The sequence below is a fragment of the Pseudophryne corroboree genome, chromosome 5 (genome assembly GCF_028390025.1).
Source record: "Pseudophryne corroboree isolate aPseCor3 chromosome 5, aPseCor3.hap2, whole genome shotgun sequence".
NCBI lineage: Eukaryota > Metazoa > Chordata > Amphibia > Anura > Myobatrachidae > Pseudophryne > Pseudophryne corroboree.
Window position 1 is genome coordinate 492,110,664 of NC_086448.1, and position 19,798 is coordinate 492,130,461.

Genomic DNA, 19,798 nt, shown 5'->3' on the forward strand with positions numbered 1-19,798 from the left:
AAAGAGCCAATCGTCTTTGAAAGTAGATTGACAAAGCAGATATCTGCACTTTTAGTGTGGATAGACGTAGACCTCCATCTAACCCCGTCTGTAGAAATAACAAAAGGCGGGATAACTTAAAAGAAGATTTCGGAAATTTGCGAGCTTCACACCAACCAATATAGGCACGCCAAATTCTGTAATAATGAGCTGCCGTAACCGGCTTTCTAGCTCGTAACATGGTTGGAATGACTGATTCTGGAATGCCCTCTCTTCTTAAGAGGGCGGTCTCAACAGCCACCCCGTCAAACGCAGCCGCGCTAAATCGGGATAAAGAAACGGACCCTGTTGTAACAGGTCCAGACGTAGTGGGAGCGGCCAAGGATCGTCTGCGAGTAATCCGCGAAGATCCGAGAACCAAGCTCTCCGTGGCCAATGAGGCGCCACTAGTATGACTGACGAACACTCTTTTGATCCGTTTTAGCAATAGAGGGAGCAGCGGAAACGGTGGAAACAGATACACTAGACTGTATGGCCACCTGACTGTGAGAGCATCCACCGCCACTGCCTTTGGATCTCTCGTTCTGGACACGTACTGGGGCGTTTGATTATTGTGGCGAGATGCCATCAGGTCCACTTGCGGGTAACCCTACTTCTGGACCAGCATGTGAAACACTTCTGGATTTAATGCACATCCTGGATAAAAATCCCGGCAGCTGAGATAATCCGCCTCCCAGTTGTCCACTCCCGGAATGAATACTGCCGACAAAATCACCTCGGCCCAATTGAGGACTCGAGCTACTTCCCACATTGTCATGCGGCTTTTCGTTCCTCCTTGTTTGTTGATGTATGCGACCACCGTCGCATTGTCTGACTGCACCTGAACAGCCTGAGCCTGCAGCATGTGTACTGCTTGTCGTAGCGCATTGTAAATTGCCCGGAGTTCCAGGACATTTATAGACAGCAATCTTCCGTGATCCGCCCAGAGACCCTGGAGCTGAAAATTTTGAACTACAGCTCCCCAACCTCTGAGACTCACGTCCGCCGTGAGAATTATCCAATTCCAGGCGCCGAACCGTTTCCTGCGGTTAGATTCTGTACCTTGAGCCACCAGAGTAGAGACACCCTGGCCCTTGGAGACCACCTCACCCTGCGGTGAATCTGCAGAAGCGAGCCCTACCATTGTTTTTGGCATGCATTGCAGGCAGACACTGTACTCGTTAGGCCACAGCCAACCATTGCGAGCACATCCAGTTAAAAAGGACGTGAGTGAAGTCTTCCGAACTGAAGCGCTTCAAAAGCCACCACCATTGTGTCTAATAGGCGAATGTACAAATGAACAGAGACTGTGCGAGGCTTGAGCACTAATTGTACCAGATGACGAATGACCTGTACTTCTGTCTGGGTAGGTAAATTCTTTGATTTACCGCAGTGGTTCTCAAACTCGGTCCTCAGGACCCCACACATTGCATGTTTTGCAGGTAACCCAGCAGGTGCACAGGTGTATTAATTACTCGCTGACACTTTTTAACGGGTCCACAGGTGGAGCTAATTATTTCACTTGTGATTTTGTGAGGAGACCTGCAAAACATGCACCGTGTGGGGTCCTGAGGACCGAGTTTGAGAACCTGTGATTTACCGTATCGAGAATCATACCTAGGAATTGAAATCGTTGAGACGGAATCATTCAGGAATTCGCGTAGACAATGGTAGGAAATCAGATTTCCCCCCCCACTCGGTCTGCGATCTATTCTCGTTTGGATCGTAGCCAAAGTGGACGTTGTGCGCCACTAGCGAAGCTGAGACGCAAGAACCAACTGCCAACTTCACAGAAGCTGTAGGCAGCAAGAAGTGTAAGGTGGTCTTTATTTAGGGCAAACCTGAACTGGAGCGCCCTGCCACTACAGCCTTGTTACATCAAACCCTTACCAAAGCAGGGTGAAGCAACAGCCCTACTGCTGTGTAGGGTACACTCCGATAGGTAGTTAAACGCCCAATAATTGCAATTGTCTCTCATTGGAAATTGTTCAGCCTTCGCTGAGAACCTGACGTACTGGCCTGGTGCTATGAGGGCTGGCGGCGAATCAACCGCAACAATCTAGCTGAAACAGTAAATTTTTCCCTCTCAGGCAGTACATGCGCCCGAATTCCCCCCAAAGAGGACCGGTAAGGGTCTGTCTGCGCAGTCGAATTTGTCCGACACACTGTGTGACCGACTCTGCAGCGAAGCTGCTTGTTTGATTATGCATTAGACTTAGTGATCATGTACCCCGACCAGTAAGTACACCACGGAAGTAATCTGTGTATAAACCTGCATTACCGTGCATGTGGTTTCCAGCAATAGTGAATCTTCCTGTAGAGACATGCTGTCAAAAACAATTAATAAATTAAATTCCTAACAACCCCCCGCTCCCCCAGAGGCTGAGTGTTGTAGGGCAGCAACCTCCAGCAAAGACCCAGGAAGTAACGTAAAAAACAAAAATGTTGTCCTACCATGTTTTTTTTATTTTTTATTATTATATAATAAGAATTTACTCACCGGTAATTCTATTTCTCGTAGTCCGTAGTGGATGCTGGGAACTCCGTAAGGACCATGGGGAATAGCGGGCTCCGAAGGAGACTGGGCACTCTAAGAAAGAATTAGGACTACCTGGTGTGCACTGGCTCCTCCCTCTATGCCCCTCCTCCAGACCTCAGTTAGGGAAACTGTGCCCGGAAGAGCTGACACAATAAGGAAGGGATTTGGAATCCCGGGTAAGACTCATACCAGCCACACCAATCACACCGTACAACTCGTGATACTATATCCAGTTAACAGTATGAACACCAACTGAGCCTCACGAACAGATGGCTCATAACAATAACCCTTTAGTTAGGCAATAACTATATACAAGTATTGCAGACAATCCGCACTTGGGATGGGCGCCCAGCATCCACTACGGACTACGAGAAATAGAATTACCGGTGAGCAAATTCTTATTTTCTCTGACGTCCTAGTGGATGCTGGGAACTCCGTAAGGACCATGGGGATTATACCAAAGCTCCCAAACGGGCGGGAGAGTGCGGATGACTCTGCAGCACCGAATGAGCAAACTCAAGGTCCTCCTCAGCCAGGGTATCAAACTTGTAGAATTTTGCAAATGTGTTTGAACCCGACCAAGTAGCAGCTCGGCAAAGTTGTAAAGCCGAGACCCCTCGGGCAAGCGCCCAAGAAGAGCCCACTTTCCTCGTGGAATGGGCTTTTACAGATTTAGGATGCGGCAGTCCAGCCGCAGAATGTGCAAGTTGAATCGTGCTACAGATCCAGCGAGCAATAGTCTGCTTAGAAGCAGGAGCACCCAGCTTGTTGGGTGCATACAGGATAAATAGCGAGTCAGTTTTCCCGACTCCAGCCGTCCTGGAAGCATATATTTTCAGGGCCCTGACTACGTCCAGTAACTTGGAATCCTCCAAGTCCCGAGTAGCCGCAGGCACCACAATAGGTTGGTTCACATGAAAAGCTGAAACCACCTTAGGAAGGAATTGGGCACGAGTCCTCAATTCCGCCCTATCCATATGAAAAATCAGATAAGGGCTTTTACATGACAAAGCCGCCAATTCTGATACACGCCTGGCCGACGCCAAGGCCAACAGCATGACCACTTTCCACGTGAGGTATTTTAGCTCCACGGTTTTAAGTGGCTCAAACCAATGCGACTTTAGGAAATCCAACACCACGTTGAGATCCCACGGTGCCACTGGAGGCACAAAAGGGGGCTGAATATGCAGCACTCCTTTAACAAAAGTCTGAACTTCAGGCAGTGAAGCCAGTTCTTTTTGGAAGAAAATCGACAGAGCCAAGATCTGGACCTTAATGGAACCCAATTTTAGGCCCATAGTCACTCCTGACTGTAGGAAGTGCAGAAATCGACCGAGCTGAAATTCCTCCGTTGGGGCCTTCCTGGCCTCACACCAAGCAACATATTTTCGCCATATGCGGTGATAATGTCTTACGGTCACATCTTTCCTAGCTTTAATCAGCGTAGGAATGACTTCCTCCGGAATGCCCTTTTCTTTTAGGATCCGGTGTTCTACCGCCATGCCGTCAAACGCAGCCGCAGTAAGTCTTGGAACAGACAGGGCCCCTGCTGCAGCAGGTCCTGTCTGAGCGGCAGAGGCCATGGGTCCTCTGAGATCATTTCTTGAAGTTCTGGGTACCAAGCTCTTCTTGGCCAATCCGGAACCACAAGTATAGTTCTTACTCCTCTCCTTCTTATTATTCTCAGTACCTTGGGTATGAGAGGCAGAGGAGGGAACACATAAACCGACTGGTACACCCACGGTGTCACTAGAGCGTCCACAGCTATCGCCTGAGGGTCCCTTGACCTGGCGCAATATCTTTTTAGCCTTTCCCAACGGTGTACAATCATTTGGAAGACTTCTGGATGAAGTCCCCACTCTCCCGGGTGGAGGTCGTGCCTGCTGAGGAAGTCTGCTTCCCAGTTGTCCACTCCCGGAATGAACACTGCTGACAGTGCTAACACATGATTTTCCGCCCATCGGAGAATCCTTGTGGCTTCTGCCATCGCCATCCTGCTTCTTGTGCCGCCCTGACGGTTTACATGGGCGACCGCCGTGATGTTGTCTGACTGGATCAGCACCGGCTGGTGTTGAAGCAGGGGTCTTGCCTGACTTAGGGCATTGTAAATGGCCCTTAGTTCCAGAATATTTATGTGTAGGGAAGTCTCCTGACTCGTCCATAGTCCTTGGAAGTTTCTTCCCTGTGTGACTGCCCCCCAACCTCGAAGGCTGGCATCCGTGGTCACCAGGACCCAGTCCTGTATGCCGAATCTGCGGCCCTCTAGAAGATGAGCACTCTGCAGCCACCACAACAGCGACACCCTGGTCCTTGGAGGGGATCAGTACTAAATGCCGCCGGACGGAATCCCGGCGGTCGAAATACCGACGCCGGAATCCCGACCACACAATCCCGACAGGGGTGGCTACGCTTGGCACACTATTATATTCTCCCTCTATGGGTGTCGTGGACACCCACGGAGGGAGAATATGTCGGGATTGTGGCGGTCGGGATTCCGGCGTCGGTATTTCGACCGCCGGGATTCCGGCCGGCGGCATATTGACCGCATCCCCCTTGGAGACAGGGTTATCAGCCGATGCATCTGAAGATGCGATCCGGACCACTTGTCCAACAGATCCCACTGAAAGATCCTTGCATGGAACCTTCCGAATGGAATTGCTTCGTAAGAAGCTACCATCTTTCCCAGGACTCGCGTGCAGTGGTGCACCGACACCTGTTTTGGTTTTAGGAGGTCTCTGACTAGAGATGACAACTCCTTGGCCTTCTCCTCCGGGAGAAACACCTTTTTCTGTTCTGTGTCCAGAACCATCCCCAGGAACAGTAGACGCGTTGTAGGAACCAGCTGCGACTTTGGAATATTCAGGATCCAGCCGTGCTGTTGTAGCACTTCCCGAGCTAGTGCTACTCCGATCAACAACTGTTCCCTGGACCTCGCCTTTATAAGGAGATCGTCCAAGTACGGGATAATTATAACTCCCTTTTTTCGAAGGAGTATCATCATTTCGGCCATTACCTTGGTAAATACCCTCGGTGCCGTGGACAGACCAAACGGCAACGTCTGGAATTGGTAATGACAGTCCTGTACCACAAATCTGAGGTACTCCTGGTGAGGAGGGTAAATGGGGACATGCAGGTAAGCATCCTTGATGTCCAGTGATACCATGTAATCCCCTTCGTCCAGGCTTGCAATAACCGCCCTGAGCGATTCCATTTTGAACTTGAACCTACTTATATAAGTGTTCAAGGATTTCAAATTTAAAATGGGTCTCACCGAACCGTCCGGTTTCAGTACCACAAACATTGTGGAATAGTAACCCCGTCCCTGTTGAAGGAGGGGTACTTTGGTTATCACCTGCTGGGAGTACAGCTTGTGAATCGCCTCCAGCACCGCCTCCCTGTCTGGGGGAGTAGTTGGCAAGGCTGATTTGAGGAAACGGCGAGGGGGAGACGTCTCGAATTCCAGCTTGTACCCCTGAGATACCACTTGTAGAATCCAGGGATCCACCCGTGAGCGAACCCACTGGTCGCTGAAGTTCCGGAGACGGGCCCCCACCGCACCTGGCTCCACCTGTGGAGCCCCAGCGTCATGCGGTGGACTTAGAGGAAGCGGGAGAGGACTTTTGTTCCTGGGAACTTGCTGTTTGGTGCAGCTTTTCCCCCCTACCTCTGCCTCTGGGCAGAAAGGACGCGCCTTTAACCCGCTTGCCTTTCTGGGGTCGAAAGGACTGTACCTGATAATACGGTGCTTTCTTTGGCTGTGAGGGAACATGGGGTAAAAATGTCGACTTCCCAGCCGTCGCTGTGGAAACGAGGTCCGAGAGACCATCCCCAAACAATTCCTCACCCTTGTAAGGCAAAACCTCCATGTGCCTTTTAGAATCCGCATTACCTGTCCACTGCCGAGTCCATAATACTCTCCTGGCAGAAATGGACATTGCATTTATTCTAGATGCCAGTTGGCAAATATCCCTCTGTGCATCTCTCATGTATAAGACTACGTCTTTAATATGCTCTACAGTTAGTAATATAGTGTCCCTGTCAAGGGTATCAATGTTATCAGACAGGGAATCTGACCACGCAGCTGCAGCACTGCACATCCATGCTGAAGCAATAGCCGGTCTCAGTATAATACCTGAGTGTGTATATACAGACTTCAGGATAGCCTCCTGCTTTCTATCCGCAGGCTCCTTTAGGGCGGCCGTATCCGGAGACGGTAGTGCCACCTTCTTTGACAAGCGTGTGAGCGCTTTATCCACCCTAGGGGATGTCTCCCAACGTATCCTATCCTCTGGCGGGAAAGGGTACGCCCTTGGTAACTTTTTGGAAATTACCAGTTTCTTATCGGGGGAAACCCACGCTTCATCACACACTTCATTTAACTCTTCAGAAGGGGGAAAAACCACAGGTTGCTTTTTCTCCCCAAACATAATACCCTTTTTTGTGGTACCAGGGTTAATGTCAGAAATGTGCAACACATTTTTCATTGCCGTAATCATGTAACGGATGGCCCTATTGGAATGTACACTAGTCTCATCGTCGTCGACACTGGAGTCAGTATCCGTGTCGACATCTGTGTCTGCCATCTGAGGTAGCGGCCGTTTTTGAGCCCCTGATGGCTTTTGAGACGCCTGGGCAGGCACGGACTGAGAAGCCGGCTGTCCCACATCTGCTATGTCATCAAACCTCTTATGTAAGGAGTTGACACTGTCACGTAATTCCTTCCACATATCCATCCACTCAGGTGTCGACCCCGCAGGGGGTGACATCACATTTATCGGCACCTGCTCCGCCTCCACATAAGCCTCCTCATCAAACATGTCGACACAGCCGTACCGACACACCGCACACACACAGGGAATGCTCTGACTGAGGACAGGACCCCACAAAGTCCTTTGGGGAGACAGAGAGAGAGTATGCCAGCACACACCACAGCGCTAAAAATCACAGGGATGTACACTATAATGAGTGATTTTCCCCTATAGCAGATATATATATATATATATATATATATATATAGTATTTGCGCCTAAATTTAGTGCCCCCCCTCTCTTTTTTACCCTATTGAGCCTGGAAACTGCAGGGGAGAGCCTGGGGAGCGTCCTTCCAGCGGAGCTGTGAGAGGAAATGGCGCCAGTGTGCTGAGGGAGATAGCCCCGCCCCCTTCACGGCGGACTTCTCCCGCTTTTTTTATGGATATATGGCAGGGGATTTTACACATATATAGTCTTAATGACTATATTATTATGTGTATTTTTTGCCAATGTAAGGTAATCTAATTGCAGCCCAGGGCGCCCCCCCCCAGCGCCCTGCACCCATCAGTGACCGGAGTGTGAGGTGTGCATGGGGAGCAATGGCGCACAGCTGCAGTGCTGTGCGCTACCTTAATGAAGACCGGAGTCTTCAGCCGCCGATTTCCTGGACGTTCTTCTTGCTTCTTGCTCTGCAAGGGGGACGGCGGCATGGCTCCGGGACCGGACGACCGAGGCTGGGCCTGTGTTCGATCCCTCTGGAGCTAATGGTGTCCAGTAGCCTAGAAGCCCAAGCTAGCTGCAAGCAGGTAGGTTCGCTTCTCTCCCCTAAGTCCCTCGTAGCAGTGAGTCTGTTGCCAGCAGATCTCACTGAAAATAAAAAACCTAAATATACTTTCTTTTCTAGAAGCTCAGGAGAGCCCCTAGTGTGCATCCAGCTCGAGCCGGGCACAGATTCTAACTGAGGTCTGGAGGAGGGGCATAGAGGGAGGAGCCAGTGCACACCAGGTAGTCCTAATTCTTTCTTTCTTAGAGTGCCCAGTCTCCTTCGGAGCCCGCTATTCCCCATGGTCCTTACAGAGTTCCCAGCATCCACTAGGACGTCAGAGAAATATATATTACACCTGTTAAACCAGGATCTGAAGCAGTGTCCATGCAATCACAATGTTCACTGTGGGCGGGAAGCCTAACCACTTGGCTACAGAGCCACCTGTAAAAATAATAAGCAAAAGCTGCTGTTTAAACATCAACTCTGGTGATGAAATGGTTGTTGTAGTGACTTGCAATCCAGATGGTACCTGAACCCACAATCCCTGGTTTAGGAGGGCAGTGTCCTATCCATTAGGCCACTGGGGATCTGGGGAGGTGAGGCCTGACCTCACAATGTTTGCAGTGCTCAACAGATACTGTTTAATAAGCACTGTGTGCCGAACCAATTGCGCCACTGTAGTCTTGCCAAAAAAGATTTTTTTATGTCAGCATATTATATATATATATATATATATACACATATACAACCATGTATATTCACACATACTCAGACCTTGTAAATATATATATATTTCATATATGCATACATACACATATATATTATATACCCATATACATATATCCAGATATATCCTGATTCAGAAGTCTGAAACTAAATGTGACCACTCACAGGCTTAAAAACCTGAGAAGTCTGCTGCTTAACAGCAGCTTAGTTAATGGGTCCCGAATCCAGTGTGGTGTGGCTGTAGATTTAAAAATACCTACAGCACCTTGTATTCCCAGGTGGCTAACCAGGCCCAACACTGCTTAGCCTCCACGATCAGATGAGATCGGGCGTATCCAATTGTGGTGTGGCTAAGTGAATTAAGCAAAGCTGCTGCAGGTGAGCCTGAACTCACAATGCTTGCAGTGCTCCACAGATACTGTTTTATAATCACCATGTGCTGACCAATTGTATAACACATCTTACTTTACAACAGTGAACAAAGCCAGTATTTGGCTGACCACAGCCATGATTCAGATTTGCAGTCTTTAGGATAATATCATTATAAACAGTTATGATAAGAATAATAGTCTTTGCTGGTGTCTTACTCATTATACCGACAGACAATACAAAATACAACTTGTGCGACTCAGTAAATAGCACTAAGGTGTCTTTACAAATATATATCTGGCCAAGTGCAGTACACGTCAGCAATATGCCTGGTTCCAAATTCCCCTTAACACCCCTGCGCCTTCAATGGAGGAGAGATGTAATACAGGAAATTCTGGAAAAACAACAGGAAAAATGGTTAAATATGCAGACTTATAATTATGTAAGCAGATTTAATAAACATACTATGTTGCATTCAACCTGCACATATGTGAGCAACATGTATCCTGTTTAACAAGACTTAATAGCCTATTGTAATACATATGCAGCGCTGCTGTATTCTAGTAAACATACTTCTTTTATCAACAAGAGTTGAATCATGAGATTTTATCCAGTGACCCTGACATTTCTGTGTGCAGGGAACATCACTGTGGCATCAAAGTTACTCACATTTGTGTGCCCCCCCCCTGCTCCGTGTATCGTTCTCTATACACGGAGCCGGGCCGGGGAGCGTGCTGTATAGAGCCGTGGAGCGGCCAATGCATAAATCAACGTGGACGGCGCGGCTCAGAGCGGCGGGGGACACAGCATAAACAGCGGCGGCCACACACACACACAGTATCCCACACAGCAGGGCGGCAGCGTGAGCTGACCGCCCCGTTCAACAAACCTGGACCCTGTGGTGAGGGCAATGACGGGGCTTCTCTGTAAGCACTGTCAGCCTTTTACTGCAGGTGACCTGCACGTGGTAGTGAGGGAGCTCTTCTAGAGAGGTCCGACACCCACAGCTGCTTCAGCAGCTTTCCTATCCCAGACTCTCGCCTTCTTGGAAGGGGAAAAGGGATGTTTTCAAAAAATAATCAAAGAAAAAATCAATAATTGTGGATCCACTTCCACAAGCCTAGTTGCTCTGTGAGCACCGAAAAAACACTGAGGTACTCTGGGATATGGAGGGGAGATATAGTCAAAGTGTAACTATTCAGTGCCTAGTTCCAGTGGAACCGTCCATATCCCAAGAGTACTCCAGTGACCCCTAGTGGATGAAAAAGAAATAAGATTTTACTTACCGGTAAATCTATTTCTCGTAGTCCGTAGTGGATGCTGGGGACTCCGTAAGGACCATGGGGAATAGACGGGCTCCGCAGGAGACCGGGCACTTTAACAAAGAATTTGGATACTGGTGTGCTCTGGCTCCTCCCTCTATGTCCCTCCTCCAGACCTCAGTTAAAGAAACTGTGCCCGGAAGAGCTGACAGTACAAGGAAAGGATTTTGGAATCCAGGGCAAGACTCATACCGGCCACACCAATCACACCGTATAACTTGTGATAAACTTACCCAGTTAACAGTATGAACAACAATAGAGCATCAGATCAACCCTTATGCAACTACTAGGTGCTTCATCGCGCCCTACGGGCGCTCTTCACACCGTCGCAAGGGGCTACGCCCCCTTAACCCTTGCATGCCTTTCTGGGGTTTAATATTTGTATTATATGGAGTATTACCTACATTCCTTTGTTAGTTGTTAAATATTGCACAATGAAAGGGCGTGCAATGGTGAAGGAGGCGCAGCCCCTTGCGACGGCGTGAACAGCACCTGCAGGGCACGATGTACAGAATGTAGCGGGTGTGGGGGGGACTGCGGATGGTGTCTGTAGATGCTGCGGGTGGAGTGAATCAGAAGTGGGGGTGGGGCCCGGATGGGGAAGGTTCGGGAGGTGCTGCGCGTGGGGGAGGGGCAGAGGAGTGGGGGATGCAGATGGGGGAGGGGTCCGGAGGCACTGAAGGTGGGGGAGGGGCAGGGGTGCCACGGGTGGGAGAGGGGCAGGTGTGGGGATGTTGTGGATGGATGAAGGGTTCCGGAGGTGCTGTTGGATGGGAAGGGACGGGACTGCCGGGGGTTGGGTAGGGGACCGCAGGCACCATGGGTAGGGTAGGGGCAGGTACGGGTGTTGCGGCGGATGGGAAAGGAGGTCCGGAGGTGCTGCAGGTGGTGGAGGGGCAGGTGCGGGGGTGCCATTGGTGGGGGAGGGGTGGGTGAGGGGGGGACCGCTGATGGAGGAGGGTGTCTGCAGATGCTGCGGGTGGAGGGGAGCAGGTGTTGGGGGAGACATATAAGGGGGGTGAATGGTGGAAGGGGCCTGGAGGTGCTGTGGGTGGTGAAGGGGTGGAGGAGTGGGAGCCACGGGTGGTGTAGGGGGTCTGGAGGCACAGCATGTGGGGGAGGGGTGGAGTGCCGCATGTGGTGGAGGGGAAGGTGCGGAGGTGTGGTGCATTGGGGAGAGGTCTGGAGGCGCTGCGGGTACTGTACATGCCATAAAAGGTAGTTGGAGGGTATGCAGTAACAGAGCCAGGACAGGGGTGACAGGGTCAGTACAGGGTTGACGGGGCCAGGAAAGGGGTGACGGGGCCAGGACAGGGGTGACGGGGCCAGGACAGAAATGATAGGGACAGGATAAGGGTGACAGGGCCAGGATAAGGGTGAAAGGGCCAGGATAAGGGTGGCAGGGCAAGGCCAGGGGTGACAGGGACATGACAGAACACAAGGCACGGGAGAGATTGGTATTAGGGACAAAACAGTGGTGACAGACAGATGTGTCTTACCGGAGTCACTGCTGCTGGCTGCTGCTGTTCCACTCCAACCTGTTGGGATCTGCTGCTGCTGGAGACTTGGCATGGCTGACGCTCTCAGGCTGGAGTCCTGCTTCCTCTGCCCGTCCGCATCCCTCCCCCCCTCCTCAGTCACACACCGCAGACCTCGCGCAGCTGCCGGGCACTGTGGTAAGGTGAGACTGGAAATGACTGGTTAGCCCCCAGGAGATGCTGCGGCTGGAGGGAGGAGGGGGTCATAGCATGCACGTGGCGCGGACCTCACGGCTTCCGGGCACTGTGGTAAGGGGAGACTGGGAGTGACTGGTTAGCTCCCAGGAGACGCTGCGGCTGGAGGGAGGAGTGGGTCAGAGCCTGCAAGCAGCTCAGATTTCTGCAGCGCTACCCGCCAGCTAAAGTGTGTGAATGAGCTGGGCGCACTCCACTGCGGGTGGCAGCGCTGCAGCTAGCGGTGGGGTTGCCGGGGCTGGAGATAACAGAGGCAGTATGGAACCTGCACAGCAGCAGGTGCCCCACAAAACTGCAGCTAAGAAGCGTGGAGTGTGTCAGAAAGTGACGCTCCTCCGCATCAGAGAGACCCTGCTGAGTATGCCGATGTGGGGGGTCAAGCACACAGTGAGGCGGTGCCCGTCTGTCTGTATGACATACCCCTCACACACCCCCATACCTCCCAAATGTCCCGATTTTCGCGGGACAGTCCCATTTTTTGGGGTCTGTCTTGCTGTCCCACCCGCGGGTCGCAGTGTCCGGCGGTGGGGGGGGGGGGGGGGGGGGGCAGTTGGAAAGCTCCTGTACTCGCTGTTCTGCTTAGCAGAGCAGCGGTGAATAGTGGAGACAGAGGGAGAGGGGGCATCAGGGGGTACGGATTAATGGGGGGGTTCCAGCAGCAGAGCCGGATTAAGGTGGGAGGGGGGGGGGGGGGGGCAGGGGATACGTACCGTTGGCCCCACAGTTTTAGGGGACCCCCCGGCTGGAGTAGCTCTGTCCCAGCTCAGAAGCTCCCCCCCCCCCGTCCTGCCAGCAACAGCGGCAGCATTGTGCTACAGTCAGCACACGCTGCTGCATATTGGCAGGTCTGTGGTGTTACATGGAGGCAGCAGCCTCCCTGCTTTCTTCTGCCTGTGCGGGTGTGTACGGGGGAGCGACCACCCCCTCTGGATTTAGCCCTAGCTGAGGGGCCAAAATCCCATCAAAAAAATAAAAATCGAAATTTGCATAAGGGGGCGTGGTCGCGCGGGCCGCGATTAGGCCACGCCCCCAACCCCAGCAGGCACAGCAATGATACAGGGCTCCCCTGTCACAAGTGCCCTGGGCCCCCCGGACTCATAATCAGCCCCTGGGAGCATGCCAGCAGCTCACAGAGCGCTGGGCATGCTCCCTCACTGACGAAAACGGGGACCCTCCCGTGAAGCCACGCCCCCTTTTCGCCGAGGGTGTTTCCCTCCTTCTGCCTGGATAAAGCTCCTGCAGAAAGCTGGTAGTATGCACCCCTGCCTGTGACATGCCCAATGCCCATACTATCTGCTTCTGCTCCTAGTCTCCTGTAGATTTGGCCAGATCTCTGTGACTCATTTGACTAACTCCGCCCACTGTTGTAACTCCGCCCAGCGTTAGCAAATGAATCACAAGGTCACAGAATAGGGCTATTATATAGGAGATAACATAACCCTTATGTAAGCAATAACTATATACAAGCATTGCAGAAAAAGTCCGCACTTGGGACGGGCGCCCAGCATCCACTACGGACTACGAGAAATAGATTTACCGGTAAGTAAAATCTTATTATCTCTAACGTCCTAGTGGACGCTGGGGACTCCGTAAGGACCATGGGGATTATACCAAAGCTCCCAAACGGGCGGGAGAGTGCGGATGACTCTGCAGCACCGAATGAGCAAACACAAGGTCCTCCTCAGCCAGGGTATCAAACTTGTAGAACTTTGCAAAAGTGTTTGAACCCGACCAAGTAGCTGCTCAGCAAAGCTGTAATGCCGAGACCCCACGGGCAGCCGCCCAAGAAGAGCCCACCTTCCTTGTGGAATGGGCTTTTACTGATTTTGGAGGCGGCAATCCAGCCGCAGAATGAGCCTGCTGAATCGTGTTACAGATCCAGCGAGCAATAGTCTGCTTTGAAGCAGGAGCACCCAGCTTGTTGGGTGCATACAGGATAAACAGTGACACAGTTTTCCTGACTCTAGCCGTTCTGGCCACATAAACCTTCAAAGCCCTGACCACATCTAGTAACTCGGAATCCTCCAAATCACGAGTAGCCGCAGGCACCACAATAGGTTGTTCATATGAAAAGATGACACCACTTTTGGCAGAAATAGCGGACGGGTCCGCAATTCCGCCCTGTCCATATGGACAAAGTCGCTAATTCTGACACACGCCTAGCTGAAGCCAAGGCTAACAGCATGACCACCTTCCACGTGAGAAATTTTAACTCCACGGTTTTAAGTGGCTCAAACCAGTGTGACTTCAGGAAACTCAACACCACGTTAAGATCCCAAGGTGCCACTGGAGGCACAAAAGGGGGCTGAATATGCAGCACCCCCTTTACAAACGTCTGAACTTCAGGAAGAGAAGCCAGTTCTTTTTGAAAGAAAATGGATAGGGCCGAAATCTGGACCTTAATGGTACCCAATTTTAGGCCCAAAGTCACTCCCGACTGTAGGAAGTGAAGGAAACGGCCCAGCTGGAATTCCTCCGTAGGGGCATTCCTGGCCTCACACCAAGCAACATATTTTCGCCATATACGGTGATAATGTTTAGCCATCACGTCCTTCCTAGCCTTTATCAGCGTAGGAATAACCTCATCCGGAATGCCTTTTTCTGCTAGGATCCGGCGTTCAACCGCCATGCCGTCAAACGCAGCCGCGGTAAGTCTTGGAACAGACAGGGCCCCTGTTACAACAAGTCCTGTCTTAGAGGCAGAGGCCATGGGTCCTCTGTGAGCATTTCTTGCAGCTCTGGATACCAAGTCCTTCTTGGCCAATCCGGAACAATGAGTATTGTTCTCACTCCTATTCTTCTTATGATTCTCAGCACCTTGGGTATGAGAGGAAGAGGAGGAAACGCATAGACCGACTGGAACACCCACGGTGTCACTAGAGCGTCTACAGCTATCGCCTGAGGGTCTCTTGACCTGGCACAATACCTCTGTAGCTTTTTGTTGAGGCGGGATGCCATCATGTCTACTTGTGGCAGATCCCACCGACTTGCAATCTGCGTGAAGACTTCTTGATGAAGTCCCCACTCTCCCGGGTGGAGGTCGTGCCTGCTGAGGAAGTCTGCTTCCCAGTTGTCCACTCCCGGAATGAACACTGCTGACAGTGCACTTAAGTGATTCTTCGCCCAGCGAAGAATTCTGGTGGCTTCCGCCATCGCCACCCTGCTCCTTGTGCCGCCTTGGCGGTTTACATGAGCCACTGCGGTGATGTTGTCTGACTGAATCAGCACCGGTCGGTCGCGAAGCAGGGTATCCGCTTGACGTAGGGCGTTGTATATTGCCCTTAGTTCCAGGATGTTGATGTGAAGACAATTGTCCTGACTTGACCACAGACCTTGGAAATTTCTTCCCTGTGTGACTGCTCACCACCTTCGGAGGCTTGCGTCCGTGGTCACCAGGACCCAGTCCTGAATGCCAAATCTGCAGCCCTCGAGAAGGTGAGCACTCTGCAGCCACCACAGGAGAGACACCGTGGCCCTGGGGGATAGGGTGATCAGCCGATGCATCTGTAGATGTGATCTGGACCACTTGTCCAACAGATCCCATTGAAAGGTCCTCGCATGGAACCTGCCGAAGAGAATGGCCTCGTATGATGCCACCATCTTTCCCAGGACTCGCGTGCAGTGATGCACCGACACCTGTTTTGGTTTTAATAGGTCTCTGACCAGTGTCATGAGCTCCTGAGCCTTCTCCAATGGGAGATAAACCCTCTTCTGGTCTGTGTCCAGAATCATGCCCAGGAAGGGCAGACGAGTCGTAGGAATCAACTGCGACTTTGGAATATTTAGAATCCAGCCGTGCTGTTGTAACACTTCCCGAGAGCGTGATCAGCAACTGCTCTCTGGACCTCGCCTTTATGAGGAGATGGTCCAAGTATGGGATAATTGTGACCCCTTGCTTTCGCAGGAGCACCATCATTTCCGCCATTACCTTGGTAAATATTCTCGGTGCCGTGGAGAGACCAAACGGCAACGTCTGGAATTGGTAATGACAATCCTGTACCACAAATCTGAGGTACGCCTGATGAGGTGGATAAATGGGGACATGAAGGTAAGCATCCTTTATGTCCAGAGACACCATAAAATCCCCCCCTTCCAGGCTTGCGATGACCGCTCTGAGCGATTCCATCTTCAACTTGAACCTTTTCAGGTATATGTTCAGGGATTTTAAATTCAATATGGGTCTGACCGAACCGTCCGGTTTCGGTACCACAAACATTGTCGAATAGTAACCCCTTCCCTGTTGAAGGAGGGGAACCTTTACCACCACCTGCTGAAGATACAATTTGTGAATTGCAGCTAACACTATTTCCCTCTCTAAGGGGGAAGCTGGCAGGGCCGATTTGAGGTAACGGTGAGGGGGCATCTCTTCGAATTCCAGCTTGTATCCCTGAGACACAATCTCTATAGCCCAGGGATCCACCTGGGAGTGAACCCAGTTGTGGCTGAAATTTCGGAGACGCGCCCCCACCGGGCCTAGCTCCGCCTGTGGAGCCCCAGTGTCATGCGGTGGATTTAGTGGAAGCCGGGGAGGACTTCTGTTCCTGGGAACTAGCTGTATTGTGCAGCTTCTTTCCTCTACCCCTGCCTCTGGCAAGAAAGGACGCACCTCGGACTTTCTTGCCTTTTTGTGATCGAAAGGACTGCATTTGGTAATACGGTGCTTTCTTAGGTTGTGAGGGAACATATGGCAAAAAATTTTACTTTCCAGCCGTAGCTGTGGAGACCAGGTCCGAGAGACCGTCCCCATACAATTCCTCACCCTTGTAAGGTAAAACCTCCATGTGCCTTTTTGAGTCAGCATCGCCTGTCCATTGCAGAGTCCACAGGACCCTTCTGGCAGAAATCGACATTGCATTTATTCTAGAGCCCAATATGTCTCTTTGAGCATCTCTCATATATAGGACAGCGTCTTTTATATGCCCCAGGGTCAGTACTATAGTATCCTTGTCCAAGGTATCAAGTTCCTCAGATAAGGTATCTGTCCATGATGCTACAGCACTACACATCCAGGCCGACGCAATCGCCGGCCTTAGTAGGGTAGTAGGGTACCTGAATGTGTATAAATGGACTTCAGGATACCCTCCTGATTTCTATCCGCAGCATCTTTTAGGGTGGCCGTATCCTGTGACGGTAGGGCTACCCTCTTGGATAAGCGTGTTAAAGCTTTGTCTACCCTCGGGGAGGATTCCCAGCGTAACCTGTCCGTTGGCGGGAAAGGATACGCCATAAGCATCCGTTTGGAAATCTGCAGTTTTCTATCTGGAGATGCCCAAGCCTTTTCACATAACTCATTTAACTCATGTGAAGGGGGAAAGGTCACCTCTTGCCTTTTTTCCCCATACATATAAACCCTCTTGTCAGGGACTGGGGTTTCCTCTGTGATGTGCAACACATCTTTCATTGCTATAATCATGTAACGGATGGCTTTAGCCATTTTAGGCTGTAACTTTGCATCATCGCCATCGACACTGGAGTCAGAATCCGTGTCGACCTCTGTGTCAACAATTTGGGATAGTGGGCGCTTCTGAGACCCTGACGGCCTCTGCGACATAGGATCAGGCATGGGCTGAGACCCCGGCTGTCCCAAGTCTTCAGCTTTATCCAACCTTTTATGCAAGGAAGTAACATTATCATTTAAAACCTTCCACATATCCATCCCATCGGGTGTCGGCGGCGACCCCACATTCATTTGTTCCCGCTCTGTTTCCGCATAGCCTTCCTCGTCAAACATGCCGACACAAGCGTACCGACACACCACACACAATGGGGATACTCTATTTGAAGACAGTTCCCCCACAAGGCCTTTTGGAGAGACAGAGAGAGAGTATGCCAGCACACACCCCAGCGCTATATGTCCCAGGAGTCACACAGTAACTTACTGTTAACCCAGTAGCTGCTGTATATACTGTTTTTGCGCCAAATTTATGTGCCCCCCCTCTCTTTTTACCCTCTTCTACCGTGATTCTGCAGGGGAGAGCCTGGGGAGCTTCCTCTCAGCGGAGCTGTGGAGAGAAAATGGCGCTGGTGAGTGCTGAGGAAGAAGCCCCGTCCCCTCAGCGGTGGGCTTCTGTCCCGCGTTTCTGTGTAAAAATATGGCGGGGGCCCATGCACATATACAGTGCCCAACTGTATATATGCACACTTTTGCCAAGAGGTCTCTAATTGCTGCCCAGGGCGCCCCCCCCCATGCGCCCTGCACCCTACAGTGACCGGAGTATGTGGGTTTAGTGTGGGAGCAATGGCGCACAGCTGCAGTGTTGTGCGCTACCTCATATGAAGACTGGAGTCTTCTGCCGCCGATTTCGAAGTCTTCTTGCTTCTGTCACCGGCTTCTGTCTTCCGGCTCTGCGAGGGGGGCGGCGGCGCGGCTCCGGGATCGGACGACCAAGGGTGCGATCCTGTGTACGATCCCTCTGGAGCTAATGGTGTCCAGTAGCCTAAGAAGCAGGACCTATCTTCAGTGAGTAGGGCTGCTTCTCTCCCCTCAGTCCCACGTAGCAGAGAGTCTGTTGCCAGCAGATCTCTCTGAAAATAAAAAAACCTAACAAAATACTTTCTTTTTAGCAAGCTCAGGAGAGCTCACTAAGTAGCACCCAGCTCGTCCGGGCACAGATTCAAACTGAGGTCTGGAGGAGGGACATAGAGGGAGGAGCCAGAGCACACCAGTATCCAAATTCTTTCTTAAAGTGCCCTGTCTCCTGCGGAGCCCGTCTATTCCCCATGGTCCTTACGGAGTCCCCAGCATCCACTAGGACGTTAGAGAAACAATATTTTTACCCAGATAGTGCTATTATATAACACTGCGCCAAATGATGTGCCCCCCCCTTCTTTCAAACCCTCTTTCACCGTGTTCAGCAGGGGAGAGTCCAGGGAGCCTCCTCTCAGCGGTGTGCTGTGGAGAAAATGGCGCCGTGAGTGCTGAGGATCAAGCTCCGCCCCCTCAGCGGCGGGCTTCGTTCCCGCTGAAATCTTTTAAAAAACTGGGGGATCTCCATATACAGTGCAGAGCCTGTATATATGCATTTTAGCCAGATCGGAGGTTTAAATTGCTGCCCAGGGCGCCCCCCCTGCGCCCTGCACCCTTAAAGTGCCTGCCGTGTGTGTGTTGTGTGGGAGCAATGGCGCGCAGCGTTACCGCTGCGCGTTACCTCAGTGAAGATCCGAAGTCTTCTGCCGCCTCTGAAGTCTTCTTTCTTTTCATACTCACCCGGCTTCTATCTTCCGGCTCTGTGAGAAGGACGGCGGCGCGGCTCCGGGACGAACGGCGAGGGCGAGACCTGCGTTCCGACTCCCTCTGGAGCTAATGGTGTCCAGTAGCCTAAGAAGCAGAGCCTATCATTTAAGTAGGTCTGCTGCTCTCCCCTCAGTCCCTCGATGTAGGGAGTCTGTTGCCAGCAGGCTCCCTGAAAATAAAAAACCTAACAAAATTACTTTCTTTCAGGAAACTCAGGAGAGCTCCCTGTAATGCACCCAGTCTCCTCTGGGCACAGTTTCTCTAACTGAGGTCTGGAGGAGGGGCATAGAGGGAGGAGCCAGTGCACACCCATACCTAAAGTTCTTTTTTAGTGCCCATG

At 51.5% G+C, this 19,798-nt stretch overlaps 1 protein-coding gene across 2 annotated transcripts in view; it reads right to left on the reverse strand.

The window, feature by feature from the left end:
* The window catches only part of DROSHA (drosha ribonuclease III), a 604,359-nt gene that overhangs the window by 521,981 nt on the left and 62,580 nt on the right, over positions 1-19,798 (reverse strand). The window lies entirely within an intron of this gene.